Source organism: Saccopteryx leptura, chromosome 8 (genome assembly GCF_036850995.1).
Source record: "Saccopteryx leptura isolate mSacLep1 chromosome 8, mSacLep1_pri_phased_curated, whole genome shotgun sequence".
In the NCBI taxonomy this organism is placed as follows: Eukaryota; Metazoa; Chordata; class Mammalia; order Chiroptera; family Emballonuridae; genus Saccopteryx; species Saccopteryx leptura.
In genome coordinates, this window is record NC_089510.1 from 82,508,512 (window position 1) to 82,524,531 (window position 16,020).

The following is a 16,020-nucleotide window of genomic DNA, read 5'->3' on the forward strand; positions in this document are numbered from 1 at the left end:
AGAGTGTAATGCTGAGAAATTAATGTGTTGTTGAAATTATCTGGACTGAATATGTTACCTGAACCCTGTTAAAACTTTTGAAGATTCTGGCAGGCAGGTGCAGAGATCTACTCATCTTGTGGTCACCCAAGATAAATCTTATAATGTAAGTTTCCTTGTTTATTAAATTCACCACCTACCAATCTAGAGTTGTCTGGGTCTTTCTTCAGTCTCTCCTTGACCTTCGTGTACAGGGGCCAACTTGTGAGCCAATAGGCATGACTGATAAAGGGTACAGGCGTCCCCAAACTACGGCCCGCGGGCTGCATACGGCCCCCTGAGGCCATATATCTGGCCCCCGCCACACTTCCAGAAGGGGCACCTCTTTCATTGGTGGTCAGTGAGAGGAGCACTGTATGTAGCAACCCTCCAACGGTCTGAGGGACAGTGAACTGGCCCCCTGTGTAAAAAGTTTGGGGACCCCTGCTATAGAAAGATGTTTACATTTCCTGTCTGTCAGCCAGTACTGTAAGTGCCAGTGTTTAACTACCAGAATATTTAAAAAATACAATGGTTAGTAGAATGCTCCCTGAGCTCTGAGCTATATGAGTCTGAATGTAAGCTTAGTTGGTTTTCTATAGTTTTATGACCTTGAAGAAGTTATTTAAACTGCCTAAGCCTAAGTCCTATCATCTATAAAGTGAAAATGATATTAGTAACTTTCTCATATAGTAAAGCAAGTAAAGGGCTTAGCACAGTTTATGGCATATGTAAATATTCAATAAATAATTGCTATCATTACTATAAGAAATATTAACAAATTTAAGTTACATTATAGTATAATTCACTATAGAAGTGTGCAATCATCATATTTTCTTGTGAGATTTTCTCCCCTCACACATGACCAGCTGAAATATTGAGGTAAAATTATATTTTTTTCCTTCATACATTTTTTGCCAGGGTCTGCCATTGTTAGCAGCATATGGGCAACGGGAGATGGAATGTGATGTCTTCATGTTAAACCCATATTTCCTCAGCAGGGTCAGGACAGACACTGTTAATTTGTCTGGGTGAACCTTTCTTTTTCCTTCAGAAATGGAAAACATTTTTACAGATCCTTTAGGTGACTCTGATATCAGAGTATTAGTTGGTGAGAGAGAAAGTAATCGTTTCCTTCTTGTGCACTTAAACTAAGAACCATCAAAGTAAGTTATCACCTGTCCTCACATCCCTTAAAATCCTGATTAGTTCTCTAGCAAAAGTACTCCTTTTTGTTATGTCTGAGCAACAGCTCTTGGAAACAGAACGCCTGCTTTTACATTGAAGCTTCAATGATTGTGCTTTAAACAAACTTTTATTCTTATATGGAGAAATGACTTGCATGTACTATAAAAACTTATTTTTCTCTGCATCGATCTATAAATATTGCATTAAAGTCCCTTTCCAGAATTCAGATCCTCTTATCATTGTTTTTATGCCTTTTTTCTCCTAAAATATTTAAATTTAAAAACAATACTAAAAAAATAATAACTCCCACCCCTTCTACCATTTTTCAACTAAACTCATGGGAAAGATGAAATATAATTTATAATATGAACTATACTTGGAATCAAGAAACAAACCTTGTGAACAAAATATATCAGAAAGAAGTGTACAAAGATATGGGGAAAGCACTGGATTTGAAATCAGAAGAACTATTTTTTGTTTCTCCCTCTGTCATTATGAACTGTATGACCTTGGACAGTTCACCAGCTCTTTTCAAATCTCAGTTTTATTAACCACAAAACGGGAGAGTGAGTGCCTACCTAACCTGTCTCTGAGCTTTCGTGAAGAAAATATAAGATAATGTAGAGAAATGTATATAAATTCCAAATCCCCATTTAAATATTTTAACAATACAAAATTAATTATTTCTATGCTCTTCTGAAATTCTTTTTAAAGGTTCTGAAGAGTTTGCTGCCTTTTATAATTAGGACCGCACACTGCCCATCTGTGGCGAAGGGCTGGGGTTCACTGCCGCTGGAACGTCCGACACCATAGTCTTTCTGTGAGCATTAGGATATACTGATAAGAAGGAAATATTACTGAATAACGTTTCTTTATCCTATTTTTTAGAGCAAACTTTTTTTTTTTTTTTACAGAGACAGACAGAGTCAGAGAGAGGAATAGATAGGGACAGACAGACAGGAACAAAGAGAGATGAGAAGCATCAATCATTAGCTTTTTGTTGCAATACCTTAGTTGTTCATTAATTGCTTTCTCATGTGTGCCTTGACCATGGGCCTTTAGCAGACTGAGTAAGCCCTTGCTCAAGCCAGTGACCTTGGGTCCAAGCTGGTGAGCTTTGCTCAAACCAGATGAGCCCACGCTCAAGCTGGTGACCTCGGGGTCTTGAACCTGGTCCTCTGCATCCCAGTCTGATGCTCTAGCCACTGCACTACTGCCTGGTCAGGCTAGAGCAAACTCTTAAAAAGTGACAATATTGACTAATATATTCCTCTCATATCATATAATATATTCTTCAAACTTTTTATTATCCCCAAGTGGCTATAACATCTCAGCTGTTTGAAATGATTATTTTTCAGATTTATGACATCCCATAGAAATTTGGGGTATACAAATATTTTCTGCAGAGCTGTAACTGTTCCAGCCTCATGAGTGTTTCTAGTTAGTTAGTTAATTACTTTAGGTTTCAATTTTTATTTTTTAATTAAATTTATTGGGCTGACATTGGTTAATAGGATCATATAGGTTTCAAGTGTGCATTTCTATGATATATGATCTGTGTATTACATTGTGTGCCCACCACCCAAATTCACATTATCTTCCATCACCACGTATTTGTTCCTCTTTAACAGTTATTCCCCTATTCCTTCCCTCTGGTAACCACCATACTTTTGTCTGTGTCTATGAGTTTCAGTTTTATAGCCCATATATCAATGAAATTATATGGTTCTTAGCATTTTCTTACTCACTTATTCCAATTAGCATAATGTTCTCAATGTCTATCCATGTTTTCACAAATGGCAGTGTTTCAACTTTAATATGAATGGTAGTATTGCTATTTTAACTATGTTGATTCTTCCAATCTATGAACACTGAATATCTTTCAATTTTAGTGCGTCTTTTTCTATCTATTCAATAATGTTTTGTAGTTGTCAGTATATGGGTCCTTCACATCTTTTGTCAAGTTTATTCTTAGATATTTTATTCTTTTGGTTGTAATTGCAAAGGGAATTGTTTTCGTCTATTTCTTTTTCTGAGGTTTCATTTTAGTATATAGGAAAGCAGTGGATTTTTTTACACTGGTTTTGTATCCTGAGACTTTACTGTATTTGTTCATTGTTTCTAATAGTTTTTTTTAATTTCTTTTGTGTGTGTGTGTGTGTGTGTGCACGTGCATGTATGTGTGTATGTGTGTGAAGCCTTTAGGGTTTTCTATATACAGAATCATGTCATATGCAAAAAGTGACACTTTTCCTAGTTCCTTCCCAATTTAAATGCCTTGTATTTCTTTCTCTTCCCTGACTTCTCTGTCTAGGACTTCCCAAACTATGTTGAATAGGAGTCATGATAGTGGTTATCCTTATCTTATTTCTGATTTTAGAGCAAAGGCTTTCAGTTTTTCACCATAGGATATGATAATGGCTGAGGGTTTGTCATATATGGCCTTTATTATGTTAAGGTATTTTTCTTCTATACCCATTTAATTGAGTGTTTTAATCATAAATGGATGTTGTATCTTATCAAATGCTTTTGCTTCATCTATTGATAGGATCATATAACTTCTATCCTTTTTTGTTAATGTAGACTATTACATTGGTCTATTTGTGTATGTTGAACCATCCTTGTGCTTCTGGAATGAATTCCACTTGATCATGATATATTTTTAAATGTATCATTTAATTCAATTTGCCAGTATTTTGTTCATTATAGGCCTATTTCAAGAAACAAGAGAATTCTCAAGTAAACAACCTAATATTATATTTTAAAGAACTAGAAAAAGAAGAAAAAAAGCAACCCAAAGTCAGAAGAAAAGAATAAACATTATAGCATAATTGAATGAAGTAAAAAACAAAAAGACTATATAAAAATTAATATTAAAAGGAACTGGTTCTTTGAAAAGATTGATAATATTGACACACCCCTGGCTGGACTCACTAACGGAAAAAGAAAAAACACTAATATGAACAAAATCAGAAATGAAAGAAAAGTTACCACAGACATCACAAGTATACAAAGGATCATAGTAGAATACTGTGAAAGATTATATGCCACCAAATTCAGTAACCTAGAAGAAATGGATGTTTCTAGAAATATATAAGCTTCCTAGACTGAATCATAAAGCATTAGAAAATCGAAACCAAACAACAGTGAGTAAATTGAAATAACCATCAAAAAACTCCCCCCAAAATAAAAGTCTGGGACCAGATGGCTTCACTAGTGAATTTTACCAAACATTCAAATAAGAAATGATACCTATCTATCTCAAAATTCTCCAAAAAGTTGAAGAAGAAGCAATACTTTCCAGTACATTTTTTTGAGCAAAACTTAACCCTGATACCAAAATCTGGTAAGGATAACAAAAAAAGAATACTACAAATCAATTATCCCTGATGAATACAGATTTTATTTTTTAAAAATGTGTTATTCTCCATTGCGTAACATCAAGGTGTTAATTTAATCATGCATTTCAACAGGGAAAATATTCATTGGCATTGCTAAATTTAAAAAATAATAATTTACTAACCAGAATTTTATATTAAAACAGTGTAGCTTAAATGAACCCAGAACTCCAATCTTTCTGGAACTAGAAATAGCAATCTCTTGGCATCTGCAAGCATTAATTTCTTCTTTACTTTAAATATAAACAATAAATATGTCTGAAATGTTTTCAAAAAGAATATTAAAGGACAGTGAGACATGCCTTGGCTGGTTAGTTCAACATGTTAAAGCATTGTCCCAAAACACCAAGGTTGTGGGTGTATTCCCCAGTCAAGGAACATATTGGAAATGATCAATGAATGCACAACTAAGTGGAACAACAAATGAATGCTTTCCTCTTCCTCTACCTTTCTCTTTCTGTTTTCCTGAAATCAATCAAAAATAAATAAATAAATAAATAAATAAACTGACAGAAACAAAAAAGAGAAGAACCAAACAAGACACATAGCTTCCAAAAAAGAAAATATAAAATGGCTATAGGAAATCATTAAGTGTCAATAATTACCCTAAATGTACATGGAGTGAACTCACCAATAAAGGACACAGAGTAGCAGATTGGATCAAAAAGCAAAACCCAACCCTATGCTGCCTTCAAGAGACACATCTAAAGTGCAAAGACAAAAGTAGGCTCAAAGCGAAAGGGTGAAAAATCATTCTCCAAGCAAATAATATCCAAAGAAAAGCCGATGTAGCCAAACTCATATCTGACAGTGCTGACTTCAAGACAATAAACATAACCAGAGACAAAGATGGTCATTTCTTAATGATAAAGGAGACATTGTATCAAGAAAACATAACACTTAATATATATGCACCAAACCAGGGAGCACCAAAATATATATGACATCTACTAACTGATCTAAAAATAGAAGCAAACACACAATCATACTTGGAGATTTTAGCACATCATTGATGGCTTTAGATAGATCACCCAAACAGAACATCAATAAAGAAATATCAGCCTAAAATGACACTCTGTACCAAATAGACATAACAGACATTTATGGGACATTTCAGCCCAAAAAATCAGATTATATATTTTTATCCAATGTGCATGGAACTTTCTCAAGTACAGACCATACGTTGGGCCACAAAACTAACGTCAACAAGTTCAGGAAGACTGAAATTATACTAAGCATATTTTCTGATCATAAGGCTTTGAAATTAGAATTCTATTGTAAAAAGGAAGTAAAGAAACCCACAAAAATGTGGAAATTAACATACTTATAAAAATTATTGGGTCAAAGAAGAAACAAAAGCAGAGATCAAAAGATATATAGAGACAAATGAAAATGACAATATGACATACCAAAATTTCTGGTATGTGCCAGAAGCAGTAATGAGATGGAAGTTTATATCATTACAAGCTTATATTAAGAAACGAGATTTCCCAAATAAACAACCTAACATCACACTATAAAGAACTAGAAAAGGAAGAACAAAGCCCACCCAAATTCAGCAGAAGAAAGAAAATAGTAAAATTTAGAGTAGAATTAAATGAGAGAACAAAAAACTATTGAAAAAATTAATACAACAAAGAGCTGGTTCTTTGATCAATAAAATTGACTAACCACTGGCTACACTCACTAAGGAAAAAAAAGGAAGGACTCATATAAACAAAATCTTAAATGAAAGAGGAGAAATTACCACAGATATCATACATAGAGTCAGAGTAGAATATTATGAAAGATTATATACCACCAAATTCAACAACCGAGAGGAAATGAATCAATTCCTACAACTATAAATCTTCGTAGACTGAGTCATGAAGAAGTGGAAAACCTAAATAGATCTATAAACAGGGGAGAAATAGAAACAACTACCAAAAACAAAAGTCCAGGACCAGATAGCTACACTAATGAATTCTACTAAACATTCAAAGATTTGGTATCTATCCTTCTTATAGTCTTCCAAAAAATAGAAGAAGAAGAAATACTCCCCAGCACATTTTATGAAGCCAACATAACCCTCATACTAAAACCTGGCAGGGACACCACAAAAAAATAAAACTACAGACCAATATCTCTAATAAATACAGACTCAAAAATACTAAACAAAATACTAGCAAATAGCAAATTGAATATGACAACACCTTAAAAAAATAATACATCAAGAGAGACAAGATGGCGATGGAGTAGGTGGATGTACCAACTTCCACCTCCCAGAACCAGAGTAGATTATAACCTAATTTCAGGAACCATCATATGGATAAACCAATTTTGGACTAAACTAAGAGGACTCTTCAACCAAGGAACACTGAAGAAGCCACACTGAGACAGGTAGGAAAAGTAGAAACATGGAGAGGGCTGCCCAGTTCCCCAGAGCAAACAGCAGCCAGGAGAGACTCGTGTGGTAGGAAGTGAGTTTAGCAGAGAGGAGAGGGTCCTGAGTACCAGGAACAAAGCCCCAGACTGCAACCCAGAACCTAGAAGAGGCATATGGACAGTTAGCTGGAAACAAGTCAGGATACTGTTTGTGAGAGAGAGACTGATTTCTCAGAACCAGGATTCTTCTAAAAGGACCACGCAGCAAACGTCTCTCACAACCACTCACCCAGGGCTCCAAGGGAATGGGGAGAGAGGAGAGGAATGGAGTAGCAGGAAGAGAGTGTAATCTAGGAGGCACAGGGAGAAACACTTTGAGAGACAGCCACCCTAACCCCTGGGATGAGTCACTCCCAAAATCTGAAGTGAATATTTCCTCTGAAAACAGCAATACCAGCAAAGGGAAGCAGGACACCAGCCACAAGCTCTCTCGCTGTACATAGAGCAGAGTCACTTAGAAGGAGGGAGCTTTCAGGATTACAGTAGTGAGTCTCAAGGTCTGATGCAACGCCCCCAACTACATGACTGAGGACTTGCCCGAGAGCGGTCGGCGGTGGGATGTTGAAGCACAGTTCTGTCGGCAAGGGCGGAAGCTGGCTGGTCACAACTGATGTCCAGGTGTGAGCTCGGTCTTGCCCGGCTGAGGGGGAGGGGACGCGCGAAAGTGGTCAAGCCCAACTGCGTGCCACCTGCAATCCAGCCTGTGGGGGAAGGGCAGGAGCACCAGAAGAGGTGGAGACTCGCCCTTGAGCAAGAATGCAGGAGCACATCCTTGCCCTGCCCATGGAAATAAGGCTTGTGGCCTGACTTGGGAGCTGGCTCCGCCTGCGGGTGTGGAGCAAAGCCTAGAACAGGTGAAGTCCCGCGACTGAGCAAGGGCATGCAGCCCTGCCCGGCCATGAAGCCAAGGCTTGCAGCCGTCCCACAAGCAGACTCCTCCTGCAGGGGTGGGGCGAAAGCCCAGAATCAGGCAGAGACCCACAGCTGAGCAAAGGTGCTCACCCCTGCACTCAGGACGGAGCATAACCCCACCCAAGGGGGCGGGGCGAAGGCCAAGGCCACCGAGGCTTGTACACCCGAGCACGTGCTCATAACCACTCCAGTGAAGGAGAGGTGGAAACCACAGCAAGAGCCCAGTGGCCTGGCACTGGCAAAGCCCATAACCAAACACCCTAGGCAGCAGCAGCAGAGGGGGTAGTGGGCCTGCAGACAGACCACACCTAGGGAACACAGAGGCTACACCCAGTGGACTCCATTGGCCAAAACCTTCTTTTACACAGACAAAATGAGAAGGCAGAGAAATGCGACAGACTTGAATCAAGAGAAATCCCCAGAAAAGGACCTGAATGAGTCAGATGTAACCAAATTACCAGATGCAGAGTTTAAAATAATGATTTTTAGGATGCTCAAAGATCATAGAACAACAATAGACAGTCATTAAAAACACCTAAATAAAGAGATAGCAAATATAAAAAAGGACATTGAAATAATAAAAAAGAATCAGTCAGAAATGACAAATACACTATCAGAAATGAAGAACACAATGGAAGGAATTAAAAGCAGGATGAATGAAGCTGAGAATCGAATCAGCGAGTTAGAGGAAAAAAGGCACAGAAGCAGAGCAGAAAAAAGCAAAGAGACTCAAAAAAGTCTGAGGAAACTCTTAAGAGAGCTCTGTGACAACATGAAGAGAAATAACATCCGCATAATAGGGTTTCCTGAAGAAGAAGAGAAAGAACAAGGGATAGAGACTTTGTTCAAACATATCATAGCTGAAAACTTCCCTAAATTAAGGCAGGAAAATGTCTCACAAATTCAAGAAGCACAGAGAACTCCATTAAAGAGAAACCCAAAGAAATCTACACCAAGACACATCATAATTAAAATACCAAAGCTAAGTGATAAAGAGAAAATATTAAAAGCTCCTAGAGAAAAAAAGGCTATCACCTAAAAAGGATCCCCCATAAGGATGACTTCCGACTGTTATAAACATATCAAAGAGGAAAAAGAATATAGCAAAAGAGGAATACAGTTTTAAAGAATAAAATGGCAATAAACAACTACATATCAATAATAACCTTAAATGTAAATGGATTAAATGATCCGATCAAAAGACATAAGGTAGCTGAGTGGATAAGAACACAGGACCCATACATATGCTGTCTACAAGAGATACACCTTAAAACAAAACATGCAATAGACTGAATATAAAAGGATGGGAAAAAATATTTCACGCAAATGGAAATGAAAAAAAGCTGGGGTAGCAATATTCATATAAGACAAAAAGGACTTTAAAACAAAGACTATAGTAAGAGATAAAGAAGGTCACTACATAATGATAATAGGAGCAATCCAACAAGAAGATATAACAGTTATCAATATCTACACACCTAATAAAGGAGCACCTAAATATATAAAGTAGACTATGATGGATATAAAGGGCAAGATCAACAGCAATACTATAATAGTAGGGGATTTCAATACCCCACTAAAATCACTAGATAGATCCTCAAGAAAGAAAATTAACAAAGAAACAGCAGACTTAAAGGACACACTAGATCAACTCGATTTAATAGATATCTTCAGAACCTTTCACCCTAAAGCAGCAGAATTACATTGTTTTCAAGTGTTCATGGTACATTCTCTAGGATAGACCACATGTTAAGGTACAAAATCTGTCTCAACAAATTTAAGAAATTAAAATCATATCGAGCACTTTCTTTGATCACAATAGCATGAAACTAGAAATCAACCAGAATACAAAAACTGAAAAATACTCAAACACTTGGAAACTAAATAGCATGTTATTAAATAATGAATGGGTTAACAATGAGATAAAAGAAGAAATAAAAATTTCCTAGAAACGAATGATAATGAGCATATATCAACTCAAAATATATGGGACACAGCAAAAGCAGTCCTGAGAGGGAAGTTCATTGCATTACAAGCATACCTTAAGAAGCTAGAAAATACTCAAATAAACAACATGACCCTGCATCTAAAAGAGCTAGAAAAAGAACAGCAAGTAATGCCAGAGGTAGTAGCAGGAACGAAATAATAAAGATCAGAGCGGAAATAAATGACATAGAGGCTAAAGAAACAATACAGAGAATCAATGAAACCAGGAGCTGGTTCTTTGAAAAGGTAAACAAGATCGATGAACCTCTAACCAGACTCACCAAGAAAAAAAGAGAGAGGACTCAAATAAATAAAATTAGAAATGAGAGTGGAGAAATAATAACTGACACAACAGAAATACAAAATATTGTAGTAAAATACTATGAGGAACTGTATGACAAAAAACTAGACAACCTAGATGAAATGGACAAATTCCTTAAAACATATAATATTCCAGAAATTAATCTGGAAGAATCAGAAAACCTAAACAGACCAATTACAACAAATGAGATAAAAACACTTATCAAAAAACTCCCAAAAAAGAAAAGTCCTGGGCCTGATGGCTTCACAAGTGAATTCTACCAAATATTCAAAAAAGAACTGATTCCTATCCTTCTCAAGTTATTTCAAAAAATTCAATAGGAAAAAAGACTTCCAAGCTCCTTTTAGGAGGTGAGCATAATTCTGATTCCAAAACCAGGCAAAGACAACACAAAAAAAAGGAAATTATAGGCCAATATCCTTGATGAATTTAGATGCTAAAATCGTCAACAAAATTTAGCAAACTGGATCCAGCAATATATAAAGAAAATCATTCACCATGATCAAGTGGGATTTATTCTTGGAGGGAAGGCTGGAACAATATTCACAAATCAATCCATGTGATTCATCACATAAACAAAAGGAAGGAGTAAAACCTCATGATAATTTCAATAGATGCAGAAATAGCATTTGATAAAATCCAGCACCCATTCATGATCAAAACTCTCAGAAAAGTGGGAATACAGGGAACATACCTCAACATGATAAAGGCCATCTATGACAAACCTGTCGGGAGCCGATCAACAACTGCTGGCTGACAAGGTCACAGCAGGAGAAGACCCACAACTGCTGGCTGACAAGGTCACATCAGAAGAAGACCAAAAACTGCTGATTGACAAAGTCACAGCAGAGAAGACCAATGGCTGCGGGGTGACAAAGTCACTGCAGTGAAGACCAATGGCTGCGGGGTGACAAAGTCACCACAAAGGATAGGCACAACGATACTCCCCCCTTTGACTTTTTGAATTAATCTGGCCTTGTATCCCCCCTTTTCTGGGTGTGTGCTATTATTTGTGGCACAGGGATAATAGTACCGTGCTTTCCCTATAGATTCGTAGTGATTTCTTTGGAAATGAGACAGAGGGTGTAAGTTCCACAGAAAAGCCTGTAAGCCCCCTGAACTGGGCTCATAGACATAAGAGGCTGGCTATGATATCCCTCGTAAAGGGTTAAAGTTTGTAGGAGAATTCCTTCTTAATCATGTTAAAAAGAATAAATTGTGACTTAGGAGGCAGTGGCTGTGCACAAAGCACCCTTCAGCCTTCACTTAACATTTTTTCCTCCCTAGCCTTTTCATGTGATAAGTGGAGAAACATTCCTTTCTTCCTGCTTATTTGATCTGCAAATAGTGGTATATTCTGAGAAGAATAGAGTCAGAACTTAACTAGTGTTTAAATAAAATGTAGGAAGTAATAACAGTTAATATCTTGTGTTGCTGCTGGACTATCTTGCAAGTGCACTCTGAATATCTTTGGGTGAAAGCTATCCTTAATGTTATGTTAATTTCTTTAGAGGCAAGCCTTTCAGAATCTTGTAGGACACTGCATAAACTCAAGACCATTTACCTGAGCAAGCGGTGGTCCATTGTTAGTCGTCTGCTAAATCTCTCTCTGCCCCTTAACTCACAACAGACTAATACTTTAAAAGCTTTTACTGATGTTGTTATTCAAGTTATTTTGAATGATTTGCTACCTGGTTTGTGACTCATAGATGTAAATTAACTGTTATCCGGAAACATGAAAACATAGTGAAACAAAAGCAATAATTAACGCCATGTGATTGTAACTCAGTGTGTGTATATAAAAAGGGAGCTATACTAGCATTGAGCAGAGATGCCTGGCAGTAAATGCTAACCGGAGAATAAAGAGAAAGAAAAGAATTTGGCTCTCTCACTCCATTTTCGCTGACGCCGTCTCCTCCTGTGGGACCCCTGGATCCCCCCGCCGGGGCTGGACCCCGGCACAAACCCACAGCCAACATCATACTCAATGGGCAAAAGTTAAAAGAAATCCCCTAAGATCAGGAGCAAGGCAGGGGTGACCCCTTTCACCACTCTTATTCAACATAGTTCTGGAAGTCCTAGCCACAGCTATCAGACAAGAAAAAGAAATAAAAGGCATCCAAATTGAAAAAGAAGTAAAACTATCATTATTTGAGATGATATGATATTGCATATAGAAAACCCTAAAGTCTCAGTCAAAAAACTACTGGACCTGATAAATGAATTCAGCAAAGTGGCAGGATATAAAATTAAATCTCAGAATTCAGATGCATTTTTATACACTAACAATGAACTGTCAGAACGAGAAGCCATCCCCTTCACCATTGCAACCAAAAAAATAAAGTACCTAGGAATTAAAGACTTTACTCGGAAAATTATAAAACATTGATAAAAGAAATTAGGGAAGATACAAACAAGAGGAAGCATATACCGTGCTCATAATTAGGAAGAATAAACATCATTAAAATGTCTGTGTTACCCAAAGCAATTTATAAGTTCAATGCAATACTGATTAAAATACCAATGACTTACTTCAAAGATATAGAACACATATTCCAAAAACTTATATGGAACCAAAAGAGAACACGTATAGCCTTAGCAATCTTGAAAAGGAAGAATAAAGTGGGAAGTATCACACTTCCGGATATCAAGTTATATTACAAGGCCATTGTACTAAAAAACAGCCTGGTACTGGCATAAGAACAGGCATATAGATCAACAGAAAAGAACAGAGAATCCAGAAATAAACGGACACCTTTATGGACAACTGATATTTGACAAAGGAGGTAAGAGCCACAATGGAGTAAAGACAGCCTCTTCAACAAATGGTGTTGGGAAAATTGGACATCTACCTGCAAAAAAATGAAAATAGACCACCAGCTTACACCATTCACAAAAATAAACTCAAAATGGATAAAAGACTTAAATGTAAGCTATAAAACCATAAGCATCTTAGAAGAAAGCATAGGCAGTAAGCTCTCTGACATCTCTCGCAGCAATATATTTGCCGATTTATCTCCAGGGGCAAGTGTAATAAAAGACAGGATAAACAAATGGGACTCTATCAAACTAAAAAGTCTTTGTGCAGCTAAAGACAATAAGAACAGAATAAAAAGACAAAGTACACAATGGGAGAACATATTTGACAATACGTCTGATAAGGGGAAAATAACCAAAATTTATAAAGAACTTGTAGACCAAGTGGTGGCGCAGTGGACAGAGCGTCAGACTGGGATGTGGAAGACTTAGGTTCGAGACCCCAAGGTCACCAGCTTGAGCACAGGCTCATCTGGTTTGAGCAAAGCTCTCCAGCTTGGACCCAAGTTCGCTGACTCAAGCAAGGGGTTACTCGGTCTGCTATAGCCCCACGGTCAAGGCACATGTGAGAAAGCAATCAGTGAACAACAAAGGTGTCACAATGAAAAACTAATGATCGATGCTTCTCATCTCTCTTTGTTCCTGTGTATCTGTCCCTATCTATCTCTCTGACTCTTCTCTGTCTCTGTAAATAAATAAATAAATAAATAAATAAATAAATAAATAAATAAATGAAAATTAAAAAAAAAAAAAAGAACTTGTAAAACTCAATACCAGGAAGACAAAAAATCCAATCAAAAAATGGGCAAAAGAAATGAATAGACACTTCTCCAAAGAGGACATACAGATGGCCAATAAGTATATGAAAGAATGCTTAACATCACTAATCATTAGAGAAATGCAAATTAAATCCACAATGAGATATCTCCTCACACCAGTCAGAATGGTGCTCATCAACAAAACAACACAGAATAAGTGCTGATAGGATGTGGAGAAAAGGAATCCCTTCTGCACTGCTGGTGGGAATGCAGACTGGTGCAGCCACTGTGGAAAACGGTATGGAGATTCCTCAAAAAATTGAAAATTGAACTGCCTTTTGACCCAGCTATTCCACTTTTAGGAATATACCCCAAGAACACCACAGCACTGTTTCAAAAGAAGAAATGCACCCCCATGTTTATGGCAGCATTGTTCACAGTAGTGAAGATCTGGAAACAGCTTTAGTGTCCGTCAGTGGATGAGTGGATTAAAAAGCTTTGGTACATATATACTATGAATACTACTCAGCTATAAGAAACGATGACATAGTGCCACTTACGACAACATGGATGGATCTTGAGAACATTATACTGAGTGAAATAAGTAAATCAGAGAAAGCTAAGAACTGTATGATTTCGCACATAGGTGGGATATAAAACTGAGGCTCATGGACATAGATAAAAGTGAAGTGGTGACTGAGGGTTAGAGGATGTGGGGAAGCTGTAGAGGGACAAATATGAGGTAACAGACAGTGATTTGACTTTGGGTGATGGGTATACAACATAATCAATAGTTCAAATGCTGTACAAATGTTTACCTGAGACCTACGCACTCATTGATCAACATCACTGTGTTAAAAGTAGTTTTCTAAGTAAAATTTAAAAATTAAAAAGAAAAGAACTTCCTTACAGAACTTATGTCATTCATAACCCCAGGACTGCCTGCCGTTTGTCTTGCTGTGTTTTCATGGCAGTTGCTGACTTATGTACTGCACCATGGGAGTTTCCTTCAAAATAATTAGTACTGCTATCATAGTCCATGATAACTGAAAGGAAAATCAAGTAAATGGAAGTGAAATCAATTGATGTGTAACAGGGCAAAGAATTTGTGTTATTGGTTTTTTATTTCTTATATTCTTAAGTTCTTGAGAGTATGTTCTGTTAAAAAGCATTTTTTGATAAGTAACTTGTCTTACTTTGGTTATTCCAGCGTTTCTAAAGAAAATAAATGTATATCCTCCCAAACAGCCCAGCTTTCCCCACACAAACAAAATGAGGCTATGGAAAACATTTAACAATTGAAAAATAAAGAAATCTGCAGAGTATAAATTAAGACAAAGGAAACCACAAAATCTCAGTCATTATCAACTTTTCTCAAAATATTAACTTTAAGTTTACTGCTGTTCATCAAAAGCAATGGAGTAAACCAGAAACTCCCCAGTGCAAGAAACTGGTAGTTCTAGCTGGACAATCATTGCCCATCAGGCCTCTTACTGCTACCAGCCAACGTCTTTATCACTGGACCCCAGACAAGGGCACCTGTGAACTTACCAAGAACTATGCTCTCTTACCTTTTTAGCACCTCTCCCATCTGTTTGTTTTCTCATCATATGCCCTGCTTAGTTCTTCTCCTGTTCTGCATGGTCTAGCTTTCTCTGCTTCTTGAATTAATCAACTCTCTCTGTATAAAATGGGTGATTATAGAAATTAAGTGATTAATGTATGTAAAAGTTCCTTACCTGGTTGCTCAATAAATGTTGCCTATCTCTCTCTTTTCCTGCCTATCCTACCTATCCTACTTTTTTCTTAATAATAGTCCACTGAGATATAAAAAGCTATATATATAGATAAATATAGAAAGATGATATAGATATAGATAGATTAGATATAGATACAGATATAGATAAATAGCTATAGACCACTCAGTATATGAATATGAAGTGGTCATAAATAAGACAGTAATGTTAATAATAGCTGTTGGGATATGACTATGACTAACATTATTAGCCAGTAAGGAGCACACTATCTAAAGAACATAGGTCTAAGCAAGAATAATATAGCAAATCTGGTACTGAATTTTAGCTCTAGGAATTATTGTCTGGTAAGTTAGTACCCTCTCTTAAACCCAATATTTACATCTGAGAATTGGAAGTAATATTTAAGAAGATGCCATATACAAAGGATACTATCTAATCAG

The 16,020-nt window shown here is 36.9% G+C and overlaps 1 protein-coding gene across 1 annotated transcript in view; it reads left to right on the forward strand.

Annotated features, from left to right (window-relative positions):
- The window catches only part of SPATA16 (spermatogenesis associated 16), a 287,397-nt gene that overhangs the window by 47,729 nt on the left and 223,648 nt on the right, over positions 1-16,020 (forward strand). The gene's annotated exons all lie outside the window — the stretch shown is intronic.